Here is a 17546-nt window from a genome sequence, read left to right as displayed (position 1 = left end):
TCGATTCCGCTGCTACCTCAGTAAGTGATCAATTTAAACTTTATGGGGGAGGATTAAAGTTTACCAAGGAATTTCCTCATCGACGCGTAATTCAGTTTCTTGACATTTCCTTGATCTTCGAACAAAACCATGTTTGTTGGCAGTACTCCCCAAGATCTTCGAAGCCGTTGCTAAACTTTCAATCCAAGCATTCTAAATTAGTAAAAAACGGAATTGCCATGTCGTGCCTTAAGTCTTCCCTCACCAGATCCTGCATGCATAAAATGAGCGCCAGTTCTAATGCGCAGGTCCGGCGCCTATTAGAAGCAGGTTATCCTAGTGTAGCGGTGGCCACTGTGGCTGAGCGCCTAAAGAAGTCGGTTTCCAGAGGAACGGACGTGATTACGGAAAGCAGTAGCAGCAAAAAAAGAGTAGTGGGTATTCCGTATATTCATTCAGTGCCGCACAGGCTTAAAAAAGTTGCAAGTAGATATGATGTTAATGTTGCTTTCAATGTTCCCAATAAGCTAGGTAACATATGTGCTGCCGTACAAAATAAAAAGGAGTGGGTAAAAGACAAAAAACAAACAGATATTTGTCCAGTGAAGCACAATAAGAACAACAGTTTTACTGACTGTCGTATGGGTGTGGTGTATAAAATTCCCCTTAGCTGTGGCCAGTTCTACGTAGTGCAAACGGGACGGTGTATCGATCAGAGGCTAATGGAACATAAAAGGTCCTTAACTGGTGGGTCGCCTTCTAATCTTTCGCTACATTGCCGAGACTGTAACTGCACGCCAGAGTTAGATGAATGCGCGATATTGTACAGGCATAAGAATGAAGATACGCGCTTTATGGTAGAGGCATGGCATATCTTTAATGGTGGAAGTGCGTGCGTGAGTCAGCCTTCGATTACTTTACATAAGGAAGAGATTCAGTGCCTTAACAGTTATCTCTCACGTAGACCGGCACGTGTACCCGACTGACACATGGTGTTACCATTCCTGAGCATGCGCAGATGAGTATTGTGTCTTCTTTTTTTCGCCTCAGTGCTCCCTTCAGTTGATAGTCGGCGTTCGTGTTGTCCCCTTCTCTACTCTTGTGTCCTCTCTGCACGCCTCACTTCTTTTTTGCATAATGAATCCTTACCAACTAGCTCAGCTTTCTGTCGTTCTCAACTGCTTGCTTTTTCCGCAAACACAAGGAGCCCGCCAAATATGAACTGTACTGTGTGATTGCAGACCCGCGCAAACAAAATAAGAGCGCCATCAAAATTAAATTAATTTCTGGGGTTTTAATTCCGAAAACCACGTTATGTTTATGAGGCACGCCGAAATTGGGGACGCCAGATTAATTTTGACCGCCCGGAGTAACTTAAGGTGCGCCCAATGCATAGTACACGGGGGTGTTTCCATTGTGCCCTAATCCAAACGGGGTCGTCATGTCCGGGGTTCGATCCCGCGCCCTCTGGCTTAGCGGCTCAACACCAAAGCCGCTACGCCACCACGGCGGATTGGTAGCACCATCAAATAGTCTCAGCGGGAAAGCGACCTGTTTATATTAAGCTCTCTGTTCACGAAAGCACATATCCTTGATAGTGTGGTACTCTAACCACCGGGAGCTGTTCGCGTGTAATGTAATGAACAGACGTGCTATTATGGCCGCTGTGCAAGCCCAGTAACAGACGAATACATTGGTTTTCGAATGAGATTTCCGAATGTTAAATGAGCTCTCTGAATTTGCCGGAAAACGTAAACACGCGATGTGTAAGTGGCTGGAAACATTTCATTTTTACGTCGTTTACGAATCTCTACAATCCTCTAATCGGCATCTTGAGAATTAGGCGTACAATTTAAAAGTTAGCTAACTGGATTTATTTGTCCAATAAATGTCGATGATTAAAAGATTAGTGACAGTTTCCCTACAAGCTTTCAAACATTAGGTCCTCACTCTGGTTCCTGTAGAATAATCGATCCTTCTTTTTTTAACTCTATAAATAATAGTTACGAAGCCACGGATATTATTTCTATGAAGCAAGCTATGCTTTCAATGGGGCAACACAAATGCCAACTCTCATAAAAGCAGTGTTTCAAACTGCTCACTAACAGAGGGCACCGCTTAGTAAGTTAGAACCTTTAACGGTACCACTAAACTGGCTCCAGTAATGGTTACAGGCCTGAATAGTTTATGACGCAAGAATTCTGCACCTGGTGAATTACCCTAACATATGCGGACTTGAACCCGTTTGCATTTTCCTAAACGACTCTGATCGTCTGCTGTGGCAAAACACACGAAATCCGATCAGAAACTATACCAAAGAAGGGCATAAATACTGAATCACTTACCAACTGATGGGGATCTCCAAAACTAGTGCGAACGCCGGCGGTTGATGCTCTTCTTCTGCTTCGTCTTCAAATAACGTTCGCGTGGTATTACGTCACGCGCATCAAGAAAAGCTTGATGTCCTCTTTTTTTTTTTTTTGGTCAAGCTAGCCTACCTTCCTCCAAAGGAAAAAGAGATCTAAAGCATTTAAAAACATTATTAAGATCCAACACACCTGCTATAATTTATTTGAAACGAAGCTCTCATTAAAAAGGTAATTAAGCACTAATGAACAAAACCAGGTGCGTACAGTTGGCTTTATTTTCTTCCTATAGAAGTCGTAACAACATCAAATGTTTTTATACACTGCACAGATCACAAATTTTCGTGCCAACTAATGCTTATTTGTATGAAGTGCACCGTTCGAAATGCTAACATTAGGATATGCGAATTCCCAACTTGAAAAGTTTAATCAGCCATGTCACAATGATGATTGTGGATCCATGTTTCTACGCAGAACGATGTTGAAGAGAGCGAGAAAAATGAAATTATTTGCAGAATGGCCGAGGGATAACGGCCTCATTTATAGCATGCTGGCTATGATACACCGGTGAAAATGGACGTGGAGAAAAAGGACAGATGAATAACGATGTCGATGTTGATTACAGAAAAAGAAGTTGCGGATAATTCAAGCCTACAACGTTGTAGCATCTCTAACGGCATGTGTCCAGCGCAATGGCTTGCAGAAACACTATAATATAGTCTATTATACATGTGACTATAATATAGCTGCAGTTATAATCAAGGTGCACTGTTTCATCACGAACCCTAGAAAACCTCGACTGATAGCGGCCCCTAATGGACGTGTGTGACAGACGGAACAAGTCTCTGTCATTGTTACGTGTACGAAGGACAAATACACGATATGTGAGCGATTGAGTATGGTATCTGACAGGTGTTCACAATTGGGGTTGGTGTCGTCGTACCATTCGCCATTTTGCCATCGTCCTCCGATTGTAGTCATACCATCACCATGATTCAAGCATCGGTATCAAGTTATTGTCGTCAAACCATCGTCGTCGTAGTCATATCATCTCAATCATTCCAGCGTTGTTAGCACAAGGTTTTCATGCCGCAGTCATCGCATCGTCGTTTTCATTGCGTCGTCTTCATGTGGACGTGGTCTTTCCGTAGACGTCATTTTGTCGTAGTAATTCCAGTGTCGTCACGCTATTATCGTGATAATGTCGTCGTAATTCCTTCGCCGCCTTGCGCGGCATGTCTATGATCGAGCGCCGCAGGTATATGCTGAGCGAGGTGGTTCTCAAAGAAAATGAGTCCAACTGGGCCCTGGGGTATCTACTTCCAAGTGGTCGCCAAGAGGGAACAGCATTCTGTTCAAACACATGAAAGTTTCTTAAAGGGTTAACAGCGCCCACAGACGGAGACGGAGTGAAGAACAACAGGACACAGCGCTAAACTACAAGTGACACTTTCTTGGAAGGAGCAACACACCTACCGCCTGAAAGAGCTAATAGGAAGGCTAACAAAGCCAAACACCAGAAATTAAAAAAAGAAAAGTAGGTCTCTCATCCTGTCGCCTCTGCCCTTTACAGAGCGTCATATTCAATTTACTTTTTTTAGAGCGTCATGGAGGCTTGCTTACGCAATTATGTTTAACGCAATAGATTTCATGTGCGTCGATCACTTCACGTGCCAGCTTATCCTTCTCTTTCTAAATCGCTGTACACTCCCCGTACACCGACCCCTCCTGTACCCTCTGCCACCACCCCAAAGTCACTCTCGATCACATCCTTTTCCTCTGCCCGGCGCATCCTCCCCCGCGGGGCCTGGAGCACCTCACTACTTGGGAGGCTTGGGAGACCCTACGGCGCTCCGAGGACCCGGCCAAGCAAGCCATCGCGACAGGCCGGGCAGCCAGCGTCATGAGCCTCCGGGACATGAACGTTTGAGTGCAGTGGGGCCGTGCGGGGGCCCAAGGACCTGCGTTTCCTCAACTCCCCTGTGTACAATAAAGTTATCACCACCACCACCACTCGCCGTAGACCGGTTTACAAGTGCAACTTCGACTGTGTAATGATGGGGGGCCCGATACGACTGTCTTTCCAACAAGATTCTTACGCATCCATGACAAGATATCACTTTCATACAAAAAAAAATAGAATTGAAGCCCATTTCTAAAAGAAGGATGGTTGAACGCGAAGATTTCCCCCAACGCAAACTGAATCGAAGTCCAAAGCCAATGACCAGGCAACGAACCGAAGAAATGTTGGGCGACCAGATACTATGCATATGTGATTTGCTTGCGTGTATAGGATTGTATATTTTAACGTCGAAGTTGAATGAAGGCACATTTCTTTAAGTTGCACAGACTTTATTTTGGATCATGTAGCCGTTGCCTGCACGCACACACACTTTTACGGGCGACTCTACACTTGCACAGTATTGCCTTGTGATCGCTGTAGCAGACGGTCAGAGGAATGACGCGCGTAATGCAATGTAGATATGTACAGTTCGGCTGAGTAGCGTGGCGCTAAACCATCTTTCTTTTAGAAAAGGGCTTTGATTTTTTTCTTTTTTTACAGATCCTCAGGCCCTTATTCAAAAACGGAACTTACCCTTAACTTATGGCTTAAGTAGCCAGTCGATGCTTAACGCGTTTCATAGACAAATCTTGTACTTAAAGTAAACTTTAATCGAACTTGAGTGCCGGAAAGTAACGTACGGTCATTGGCAACCTTAAGTGCGACTTTCGCTACTCTCGCCTAGCAAACAAGATGGCTGCCTGCTGCGGCAGCCTAGACGACTTTGCCGATTTCGCCGGACGTGTGCGCAATATTACGGAGGATGAGGCATGCCGATACGTGTCGCTATTACGGCCACGGCTGAAGGATCGACAGGATCCCATGGAAGTATACAACGACGCTGAATTCTCGTGGCGATACCACTTTTCCAAGCAAGCGGTGCTACGGCCGTTGGAAATGCTGCCACTGGTCCCCAAAAACAACGAACGCGGTCACCCCGCTCCGCCGCGGCTCCAGCTTCTAATCGCGCTGCGATTCTACTGCGCCGGAACATTTCAGGTTGTCACCGGGTACCTCGTTAATGCTTCGTAAGCAACTGTGTCTCGAATCATTGCACGAATGTCAAGAATGATTGCCGAGACTTTGCGCAGGTCGTGAAGTTGCCAAATGCTAATGATTTGGCATCCGTAATGGAGGATCCTACACCATCACACGGTTTCCTGGTGTGAGGGGGTGCATTGACTGCACTCATGTACCCATCAGAAGTCCTGGAGGAGATGACGCGGATGTTTTTCGCTGTCGAAAGGCTGCGATTGCGCGAAACGAACTCTAGGAGCACGGCGCGTTCTTCTTCGGAAAAGTTTGTTTTTATCTCTCTCACTGACTAGGCGCTCGCCTAATCAGTGTGTGTGTGTGTGTGTGAGAGAGAGAGAGAGAGAGAGAGAATAACTTTATTGAATTGGGGAAAGAGGGATAGGTAATTAGGAGCTTGATGGGTGGCGCCCCAAGTCCAGGGCTCCACTGGCTTCTGCCGCTAGCCGAACGTGACCTTCTGCGCCTTCGGGTCTGAGCTGGCGAGTTGTGCCTCCCATTGATCCAGTGTGTTGGTTAGATTATACCTAACTAAGTAGGCATATAAATTTGGCGGTCTATTTTGGCATCCCCATGAGATGAGGTACAAAGACGGTGGCGAGTCGCTAAACCGCGGACAGGCACAATCGTGTATCGTTGGGAAAACTTTGCTCAATCCTAATAAATTTGGGTAGACGCCAGTTTGAATTCTGCGGATATCTATTGCGTCTTCCCCTTGCAAAGATGTGTGGGGGGCGCCGTATCTTTGCCGCATGCCGCGCTGGTGAGCAACAATATCGCGTGGTGCCATACGTGCCGGATCGTTATCCTCCTCCTCGCAATGGCTTTCCTGTGAAGCGGCGGGTTGTGAATGCGAGGGCGATGGTTGCTCCGCTCGGTTCGTCAGCTATCGAGCTAGCCCTCTCATTCCCCTCCAGGCCTGCGTTTCCCGGACACCAGACCAGTCTGTATGTATTCTTGAGTTGCTATCCCAGGAGGTGGCTAACCTTGAAAGGGAGACGACCGTTCATAAAGAGGCGGCACTCCTCCTGAGAGTCTGAGATGATGGTGTTGTACGATGGCCCCGTCCGTTCCCGGTCCTTGATATTGCCAAGGCGATGGCGAAGCATTCTGCCTTGGAAATAGAGGACGTGATCAGGGAGGCGCTTGAGATTAGGCTATCTTGTCATTGCCTATGACAGTGACTACCGCACGCTTCCAGTTGTACTGAGAGGCGTCAACATAAATGGTGTTCTCATTATTTCTGACTAGTTTGCCTAGCCATTTCACTCTCTCTTCTCTTCGCTTTTTGTTTTAGCCTTTGTGCATATTTCTCGGGTAGCAGCGACCGAGATCCTGCTTCGGACGGGACCGGAAATATCCACTAGTATCCCGCCCAAGTTTTGGGGGTCTGGTAGAATATGCGCCCTCACCAGGATCTCTCGGCCCGATCTCGCTTGGCTAAGTCGAGTTCCTTGTGAAATTAATGTTGCCGCCTAGAGCTCGGAGTATGTGATGTATACACCAAGGCCAAGGAGCTTGTGTGTCGTCGTGCCTACCGCTAAGCGCAAGAACACCTTGTAGGTGCCTCTGATAATAGTGTCAAGCAGCTCCTCCTCACTCTTTTTGATTGTGTGAAAAGGAAGGCTGCATGTTAGTTTGCTTATAAAGAGCGCCTGTACTAAACGGACAGTGTCGCTTCCTTCATGCCTGGTTTGTGGAAGGCGATTTTTTGAATCAGCCTTGCCACTTGTTTTGTTGCCGAGTTTAGTAAATTGATGGTGTGGCTGGCCCTGCCGTTGCTCTGAACCCAGAATCCCAAGATCCGAGCAACAGTGACCTCTTTGATTTGCTGATTTTCGATTTCAATTTCTATGTTCCCATTACTTTTATATCGTTTCCCGTGGACGCGCATTATCTCCGATGTTTCGGGAGCATAGCTAAAACCGCTGGCCCTGGCAAAGTTTCCATCTGCAGTGGCCGCCTCTGGAGGGTCTGCTCCTTCTCTGCTAGGGACCCGCGCGTGGCCCAAAGGGTGATGTCGTCCGCGTAAATAGTATAACCCATTAGCGGGACACCGTCTAGGGTCCGCGCAAGTCTACACATGACGATGTTAAAAAGTAGAGGAGAGATGATCGCTCCTTGAGGTGTACGTTTGTTGGGCATTTGAAACGGTTCGGATTTGACGAGCGATATTCCTATCGTAGCCTTCGTCCCCGTGAGGAATGCTCTAATGTAATTGAAGACATTTTCTCCACAAACAATTATATTAAGCTCGGAAAGTATCGATTGATGTGATATATTATCAAAGGCGCCCTTCAGGTAAAGAGCTAACAATAGGTGCTCCCCACCCTTGGGTACGCCTTAGAGTACCTCTTCCTGTAACAGGAGGAACGCGTATTGCATCGAGAGGCCGTTGCGGAAGCCCAACATGGTGGCTGGGAACAAGCCCCTGTCTTCAATGAAATTTTTAAGCCTAGTGTGTATGACCAGTTCGAAGAGCTTTCCCATTCAAGACGTCAGTGGCTGCAATCTTGGTCATGAATGAGAGGGAGGCCGGGCCGTATTCTCTGAGCGCTGCGCGGGAGCGGGAGGCTTTTAGCCGTCGTCGCCAAGCGGCGTCGGGCCACGCCGCGGATATCGCGCGTCGAGCTGCTTCACGGGAGAATGTCCGGAATGCAACAAGCGTCGCACCGTCGAGATTAGTGTAGTGACCGCCTTCACATCCTGTCCGTTCGTGCTTCCACGCTGCGGATGTTCGCGGCGTCTCTTTGCATGTCTAGCGACGCCTGTGGCACAACAGGCGTCGCGCGGTCGAACGATGCGTGTCTACCCAAGCCTAGAGTTACTGTATGTGCTACTGCAGGTAGCAGAGTTGCGCGTCTGTTTTATCACGCCGCTAGCCCCTCTATTGGCAGAACGTCATCACGTGGTACCCAAGCAACCGTGCATTGCGGAGAAGCAGATGTTCGGGCCAATTTTTGTATTTCCCGACGCCGCCGCTGCAGCGAACGGGATTGACACAAGTTATCGCCAGTCAAATTCAAATCCAATCCGGCCGATCTTGCCGTTCGTTGTCCACGTGCGTGCTAGCTGCGTAGCAACAACGCAACGTGCGCAGCGCATCTCACGTTTGTTTCGTCGGCCTGCCTCGTGACACCTTACCTGCCTCATGACACCTTACTGCAGTAATTGTTTTTCTTCCTTTGTAAAACTAGTGAAGGATGTTCAGGTAAAGACACCTGAACAAACATATTTTCAGTCAACTGCCTATTGCGTCAAGTGTGTATGAGAAGAAATTGCTTGACTAACAGCTACGTGCTTTTTGGGCTGTGCTAAAAAATTCAGAGCTGGAATATTAAAAGCTACTGCAAGTCGGGATTTCTTTTAAAATAATGGAAGCACGTAGAATTATACAGAAGATTTAGCTGGAATTACCAGTTTTCTGCATGTGATGCACCACACTGCTTTCACAGAAGTGTCGTAAAAAAGCCAGCTCACATTTTCATGATTATGCACTGCTTGGGTTGTTTCTGAATATGAAAGAGGTTACTACTAAGTAAAGATATTTAATCTACTACAGCTTATGTGAAGCAGGATGCAAGATGAATGAATGTCGTCATTTACCATACGGTAAGGGCCTAACTGTGTTTTGAATGATTCCCTATATTGTAGCTATGTCAATCCTGCGAGAAAAACTTTCGCTACACTCCCACAGAAGGCTACTTTTGGAATCCCTGCAGTGAAAAGGCACATAATGAAATCATACTTGCAGGTGTAGCTGATATCCATTGCTTGCTTGTTCATGGACATGTTCCTACACAAGATCTAATGGGGCACCAGAGTCGAAATATGAATGGTTGGTCATTGATTCCCCAGTAATACTTTAGACTGGTTACATGTTGAGAGCTATGGCTCATAAGCAAGTATGGGCCTCATTATATTTAGTACAGTTCCCTTTGTAAAAGAGCAACACTTGATAAAGCTCACTATATCAAAATATTTGCACGCGCATACACTAGTGTTCTTGTTTTTTTCTTTGAAATTCATATTGTGATTTTATTGCCAAAAAAAGAGGTAGTTGCGGCTCGGTGCACTGCACTCCTCTTAGTAGCGTATTTATCACTGTTGCAACAAAACCTGAGTGCCAAGCAGTATTCAAGCGAAGCAAAGTTATTAAAGTATCTGATTGTTTACCTCAATTACTAAAGTTTGTCCAGTTTTTAATACGCTATGTTATTTCGAACCTTATACTACCTTGTGAAGGAGCTTTTTCGCAGGAAACTTTTGTGGGATTTCCGGAATCTATAAAATAACATCACCATATTCCCTAAGTTTATTCGGTGCGATCTAATCGTTACCGTCGCGGTTCACGAATGCTGCATCTGATCGGCGTATATAGAATACACAATCTATTCTAGATACGCGAGTGCCCATACGTTATTAGGGCGGAGAAAGTGCACAGGTGAATGCAAGTCCAAAAAAAAGAACTAATATACGCGCTGCATCTTACGCCGCACGTTAAAAAAGGGCAGCGCCTTTTTCTTCACAATCTAATCCAGTCAGCTGTTTCGATGCGCTTTGTTTGCGATTAGGCGGAAAAGCGGAGCACAAGCGATGCAGAAGCGCCCACGGTCGATCGACGATACGCTAGGCATGTCACCTGCAAAAACGGAGTGTGGCTACGCTGCATAGACTTGGTTGCTTCTCAGGCAAGATGGCGGACCTACGCGCAACTCTGCTACCTACGGTAGCATATACAGAAACTCTACCCAAGCCCAACCACAGTCATGTGTAGCCACCGACCTAGCCACAGCTGTCATAGCTGGCTTAACGATGATTGTATACCTAAGTATAATCCAACACTTAACCACACTAAGCCAAGCTTTCGCTTTGCATATCCAGGCTGAGCTGAGCTAAGCCGCAGCCAAATTTTTTGCATGACATGGGCACCAATGAATTCAAAATTCAAGCGCAGGCGTTTTGAACTGCGCAGCCAACATGCGTAAGATATCATGCTTCTGTTGAGACCATCCGTGTGGAAAATCATTCCTGCTTGTGTTTACTTCGAAACTTCGCCGTGCAGGTTCAGTCGAACAGTGTCTCCCGACAGCTCTTCGTTGCCTGATTCTTTGTCATGTTTCTCAAAAATTTCAGCAATTCCTTGGTCAGATTGGGTTTTTTTCTGCTTCGCTTCATTAGCGCGCTGATTTTTTCGTTTGGTTGTTTTTTTTTTACTTCGATTCATCAACGCGCATATCGTCGGCCAGAGCCGACTGGAGAGGAAGCGTCCCGCGGAAGTTTGCTCGTACGAGCGACTAACAAAGACGCCGTCCCATTGTCACTTTTTCGCGCTAACCAAGCCAACCATTGAGCAGAGCTAGTTCTTTGAATTCCTTTGGAGAGCACTGCGGTTGCACGCGTGAGAGGCGGGGACGCGAGCTGGCTTGGCATCTTTCTTTGCCTATAAATTAAATCGTGAGGTTTTACATGCCAGGTTAGGCACGCAGCGTGCCATATTAGGCACGCCGTAGTTGGGGGCTCCGGATTAATTTTCAACAGCTATAATTCCTTAAAGTGCACCAAGTGATAGGCACGCAGGTGTTCTTGCGTTCAGCCCCATAGAAATTTAGCCCCCGCAGCTGGGATTTCATCCCACGATTTCGTGCTTAAAAGCACGACACCAAAGCCACTAAGAAAGCTGCATGTGGAAATAGAACGGTCAATTATTTCGAAAGCATATTTAGCGCCAGCAAACAAGGACGGAAGGGAGACGACAACACAATGCGCTAACTTCAACAACTTGATTTTCAGGAAATACATCTATATAACCCATGCACAGTGGCGCCACCTTATCCAAATCTTACCCATCCAAAAAAGCCGTCTCGTTATCTTACAGGTCGATTGAAGGGGCACTAACACACGTGTCTCTATTCCGCCAGATAGCCTGAGCTTCAATGATCTCTCGCACGTCTTTATCTTTGTGCTTCGCAAGAACCCGGCAGGATTCACACACCGGCGCACAGCCGCATTCTTGACAGTGGGTTGACAGATGACCGTATTGCTTATTTTTCACAGTTTGGCAATGTTCCCGTAATCGGTCATTAAGACATCTCCCTGTCTGTCGGATGTATTTCTTCCCACAGGACAGCGGAAGCTCATATACAACAGTCTCTGCGCATCCCACTGGCGCTTTTCGGTGATTCGTAGAGCATCCGGCAGCTGGCTTACGGTACGAGTCCGTCAATCGACATATTTTTGCCAGCTTTTCTGGTACGGAAAGGACCACTTTTGTGTCCACCCGGCTAGCCATTTTCTTAAGTTTATGTGCCGTCCTATGCAGGTAGGGAACTACCGCTACCTTCCTTCTACGTTCCGTCCCTTGATTTGCCGTGTCCTGAATTGTGCTATCTGACCTGCACCTTTTTAGCAACCCCTCGACGAGCGAAACATGCACTGATTCCGGAAACCCTGCTGCTGATAACCTTCCCGATTGATCGATAAGGCTCGTATAGATCTTGTGGTGGCAAGACTTCTTTAGAGCATTTCCAAAGCATAAGTTGGCAATGCTCCTCTTGACGAGCTCCTCTTGACGAGCTCTTGACGAAGCTCATCAAGAGGAGCATTGCCAACTTATGCTTTGGAAATGCTCTAAAGAAGTCTTGCCACCACAAGATCTATACGAGCCTTATCGATCAATCGGGAAGGTTATCAGCAGCAGGGTTTCCGGAATCAGTGCATGTTTCGCTCGTCGAGGGGTTGCTAAAAAGGTGCAGGTCAGATAGCACAATTCAGGACACGGCAAATCAAGGGACGGAACGTAGAAGGAAGGTAGCGGTAGTTCCCTACCTGCATAGGACGGCACATAAACTTAAGAAAATGGCTAGCCGGGTGGACACAAAAGTGGTCTTTTCCGCACCAGAAAAGCTGGCAAAAATATGTCGATTGACGGACCCGTACCGTAAGCCAGCTGCCGGATGCTCTACGAATCACCGAAAAGCGCCAGTGGGATGCGTAGAGACTGCTGTATATGAGCTTCCGCTGTCCTGTGGGAAGAAATACATCCGACAGACAGGGAGATGTCTTAATGACCGATTACGGGAACATTGCCAAACTGTGAAAAATAAGCAATACGGTCATCTGTCAACCCACTGTCAAGAATGCGGCTGTGCGCCGGTGTGTGAATCCTGCCGGGTTCTTGCGAAGCACAAAGATAAAGACGTGCGCGAGATCATTGAAGCTCAGGCTATCTGGCGGAATAGAGACACGTGTGTTAGTGCCCCTTCAATCGACCTGTACGATAAGGAGACGGCTTTTTTGGATGGGTAAGATTTGGATAAGGTGGCGCGACTGTGCATGGGTTATATAGGTGTATTTCCTGAAAATCAAGTTGTTGAAGTTAGATCATTGTGTTGTCGTCTCCCTTCCGTCCTTGTTTGCTGGCGCTAAATATGCTTTCAATTTACCAACACGCCCAACAAATGGCAATGCTACAATTATTTTGGATCGGAAGTGAGTGGTGTCTTTTATGCGATAACCGAGTGAAGGCGGAATTCCTTAAATAGGGGCATCTTCGCAACTAGATTTTTTTTTCTGTCATGGTTCCAGTTCAAGAGAAAATGTGTCGGCCTGGGTTATTTTCTTTGTGTTTTCAGTAGAGGATGAAACCTGCCTGCTGTAGGGACTAGAGGAAGCGAGGATTTGGAAATGACATTATTTACCCGTTATTCTTTTAGAAGGTCACTGAGGGTCTTACGAAGGGCTTCTTGAAATGCTAAAGCTGGGTTTGTGTCTACCTGTTTGTAAAAGATAATGTTCTCTAGCTGGTGATCGGCTTCTTTTATGTAGTCCTCGGTATTCATAGTTATGATGGCGCCTCCTTTGTCTACTGACTTTATAATTATGTCTGTCCTAGAGCTGAGGTTTCTTAATGTTTTTTCTTTATCTTAAGGTATGTCCTTGCGGAAAGGCTTTCTCTTTTTAATGTCGGAGATTACATCCTGATGAACTGCCTTAATGTATATGTCGAGGTATTTGTCACGTTGCAGAAGAAGAGCAGAATGCCTGGCTGACGGTAGTTGCGGATGTTCATGCGTAACCTTATGTATGTCATGATAAAACACGCGAAGTCTGAGACCGCGGGCAAAGCTGTCTAAATCCTTGTAGACGTGGAGCTCGTTCTAACATATGGCGGCGGGACAGCAATTTAAACTTTTCGACAAGACACGGAACGCTACATCAGAAAGATTTGCGTTGGATAGATTAAGTACAGTTGGTTGTGTTTTTGACCTAACCGAAGTAATGTAATTGCTGCCAAACGAGACTTTGTAATCCTGGGTGTCACTGAGGAGATAAGGGACGTTATCGCGCTTGAGTTCCTTTTCTTTTGGAATGGATAACTGCCACGCTTTTTTCCGATGAATACATTTCTACTAAAGAAAGCTCATTCTCCGTTAGGGAGTGTTGCTTGAAATAACATTCCTCCCCTCAAATCAACGCAAACTAGACTTATGCTTGCGTTGATGCTAAGGGAGAATGTTTTCGGATCCTGTCGGCGCACAAGTTTATCACGTTTATTTAATTGTTTACTGCACAGTACTTGGTTGAACATGAGTTTATAAAGTCGCGAATCCATTTAAAGCTATGGGAACAAAGTTTAGGCAAATCCATATACGACCCATCATTCTCATGCTGGCTGAACCGCCTCGCTTGAAGCTCCCGTAGACACTAGCGCCAGAGTTTCCTCTAGTTATTATTGCGTGAAACTCTACGGGTGCCTGACGCAGACGCCCGCTATCTGTGCAGGTCCGGAGTTCCAGTAGGCAGCGCGCGCGATGCATCTGTGTACAACTGCCATCGCTTGTCGTCCAGTTCAGATACAGTAGAAAACAAGCAGTGCTGACCTGAAATATTGACGCAATGTTTCAGAAGATACATATTTTCGCGTAGAGTCAGTGCGACATCCCAGGGAAGCGAGCCGATATGAGCGGCCAGGCTTCGATAACGGCTCTCACTGAGGTAGCACTCACAGTCTTAAAGATGTCGATTTCAGGGATACATCAGATAGAATGGTACGGATTTCTGGCGTTATTCGACGTCCCAGTGACGCCTCCGACCAGTTAGAATATATTTACCCCTAAAAGCGCTTAGAAAATGTTATCAAAAATACTATTGGTATCCTCGACTACTCAAAATCTTACTGAGACCACGTTATTGGCGTGAAAACTTGTTAATTTTTTGGGGTTGGGGGGGTGGGGAGGGAAATGGATTCAAGCTTGCTTCTCAGCCGCTTGCGGGTCAACGGGAAAGTCCACATGACTCAATTCCCATGTATTGTACCATTATTAGCGCAATTGTGGTACAATCCACATGTAGAGAAAGAAGTGATACTGAAATTGCTCCCTTTAAATTTTACTGAAATGTCAGGACTATTTCAAAACTTGGCTAGCTCGCCTCGCGTATCTTGCTAAGCTTCCTGGAAAATCGAAAGGCCAGTACTGCAGGCTGAAAGTTCCATGTCTTGTGGCATTGCGACAGAAGAGGGAATAGCTTAGTGGAACAACATGAAAGGCGCAACTGCCGTTGTACTTTATGTAGAAACATCGGAGAAGATGATGAATGGTGTCAGTGGGAGCTGAGGTGATCATGACAAAACGTCCGTACCGACATGGGACGTAAGGGATTCTAATGAAGGTATAGTTCTAGCAAACTCTCACATTCCTTTACTATGCTTCGTTAATTGTTCGAGCACGTTAAAGCGCCGGTCGAAGACCATTCTCACATAATTACGGAAAAATTGAAGAAGTAGTTATGTGAGGGTGATGTGACCTGACACTGCGACGCAGTGAGACAAGAAATGCCCAGCGGAATCGTAGAGTAAGTGTGGTGTTTGTAGTCGAGGATAAGTGTTCTTGCTGAACTTTGTGGGCTTAACTCAACAAAGCATCTCTTATAAGTATCGGTCCGCCTTTTGTACACGGCAAGCTACATGTACTGGATTCTGTCTTTTCGCAGATATTTTGATACTCCTAGGTATTCGTCGTGGTATAAAGATATAAAGAACTATAGTATTTGCGAAATTAAGGCTATAAAATATAAATTATGGGGTTTTACGTGCCAAAACCCCTTCCTGATTATGAGGCACGCTGTAGTGGAGGACTCCGGAAATTTCGACCACCTGGGGTTCTTTAACGTGCACCTAAATCTAAGTACACGGGTGTTTTCGCCCTCATCGAAATGCGGCCGCCGTGGCCGGGATTCGATCCCGCGACCTCGTGCTCAGGAGCCCTACACCATAGCCGCTGAGCAACCATGGCGGGTGAAATTAGGGCTAGCTATATGTAAATGATTCAAGTGATAAGACACGTACGCTGCATATCCATTAAAAAAAAATAAAGACGGAACATTTAGGTTACGAGGTGCCAGCCCAAACTAAGCGAACAAGCTTTTGTTATAATTCGGAAAGCAGCCCTTTGCACAAGGACTGTGTACGCAAGAAGCGTGCTACGGATATAACGCAAATAGACTCCCTCAAACAGCTTCAACTATATTACTTTGTACGAAACCACGTCTGCGGCAGCTGAAGCTTTTTTTTTTACTTTCATCTTTGAATTACGCGCGCTGAAATATAAGCTTTTTTCTTCTACATTTGAAGGAGCCTAATCACGCCGTTACAGTGGCATAGCTACAAAGGCAAAAAAATATTTGTCAGTAACAACTTCATAAATCTTTACACTAAGAAGAAAACAAACTTTCAAAAGCACGATATCAGTGTTTATTGTCTGAAACACTTTATGTTTAAAAGGAAATGGAGTTTGGAAGCACGTTCGCGTATGTCCAGAACTTGCTGCGTATTTTTTATACGCGAAAGTTGATGCAGATACAAAGAAACAGAACAAGAACCGTAACTAAATGACGATGATGATAATATTTTGCCTTCCTCTTCGAAACGGGGCGGTGACGAATAGCAGCCAGCTTGCTCGATTTAGGCTGGTATGCTATATATATTTTAAATGTAGTATTTTTATATACATCTCCTTCATATTTTTTCCTCTTCCTCAAAACGTATGCGGCCGTATGAATTTCTCACCTGCTTTTTTGCGACCAATACTCTAAACGTCCCTTCATTATCACCACTGCTGACCGGTTGGCCCATCTGTCTATTTTAAATCCAAGGGCTTCTGGAAGGTTTATGTCACTTACGAGTCTCACCGGGTAAGTTCCTTCGCATTCCATTAGGATGTCTTCAGTGGGCTCCGGAATTTCGCAGAAGCATACAGATGCTCTATCTTATTGCGAATATTTGCTCTGGTATGTTTTTGTCCTTAGGCAACCAGTTTAAGCCTCAAATAGCAAGGCATTGCCCAGTATGTCATTTTTTAAAGGTTTTGAAGGTTTTTACTCAAAAATATTTGGATATAGGAAAGTATATGTTAATTATTACTACAGAAGGAGGTCCCAGAGATAAACTGCCGAGGGGGCCTCCTGTGCTAAGTAGAAAAAATATTCAAATGCAGACCGGCAGTGCTGTTGCAGATAAGTGAAACAGTATTAGCAAAGATAAATTAAACAACGAGAATACGTGACTTCATTAGAACATCATTAAACTGAGAAATATACATAAAACGAATAAAGTATTGGACCTTGATACATAATGTAAAGTGCAAAAAGCAAAACACGATTCATTAGCAATAACGGTCATTTATTACTACAATGCCACTACTACCACAAGTGAATTTTCAATGCTTTATGAAATGAGTGTTCTGAATGGACGCACTTGGATGTTCATGGGCAATGAATTCCAAGACATTATACCCGAGAAGAGCGCTGTCTGCTTGCTGCAATTTGTGCGTACTTTAGGTAATAACATACTATTTTAGTCCGAGAATCTTGAATTTTCTCTCCTAATTTATTTCTTACCATTTTTGTAAATATTTATCGTCTTTTTTGTTTCCATTCCTTGCATCCAATTCGCTCTTTGTGCTTCTCTCACTTCTTTCTGGTGAATAATAGCTGTGTATTTACACTATCAGCTACCCTGTACTTAGTCGCAAACATTCTTGACCTCTTCCTCCATTCAGTGTCCACATATTGAAAGGTACGGATACTTGTGCACTTTGGCCGCCCAT

Source organism: Dermacentor variabilis, chromosome 5, assembly GCF_050947875.1.
Source record: "Dermacentor variabilis isolate Ectoservices chromosome 5, ASM5094787v1, whole genome shotgun sequence".
Taxonomy (NCBI): domain Eukaryota; kingdom Metazoa; phylum Arthropoda; class Arachnida; order Ixodida; family Ixodidae; genus Dermacentor; species Dermacentor variabilis.
This window is presented reverse-complemented; position numbering follows the sequence as displayed.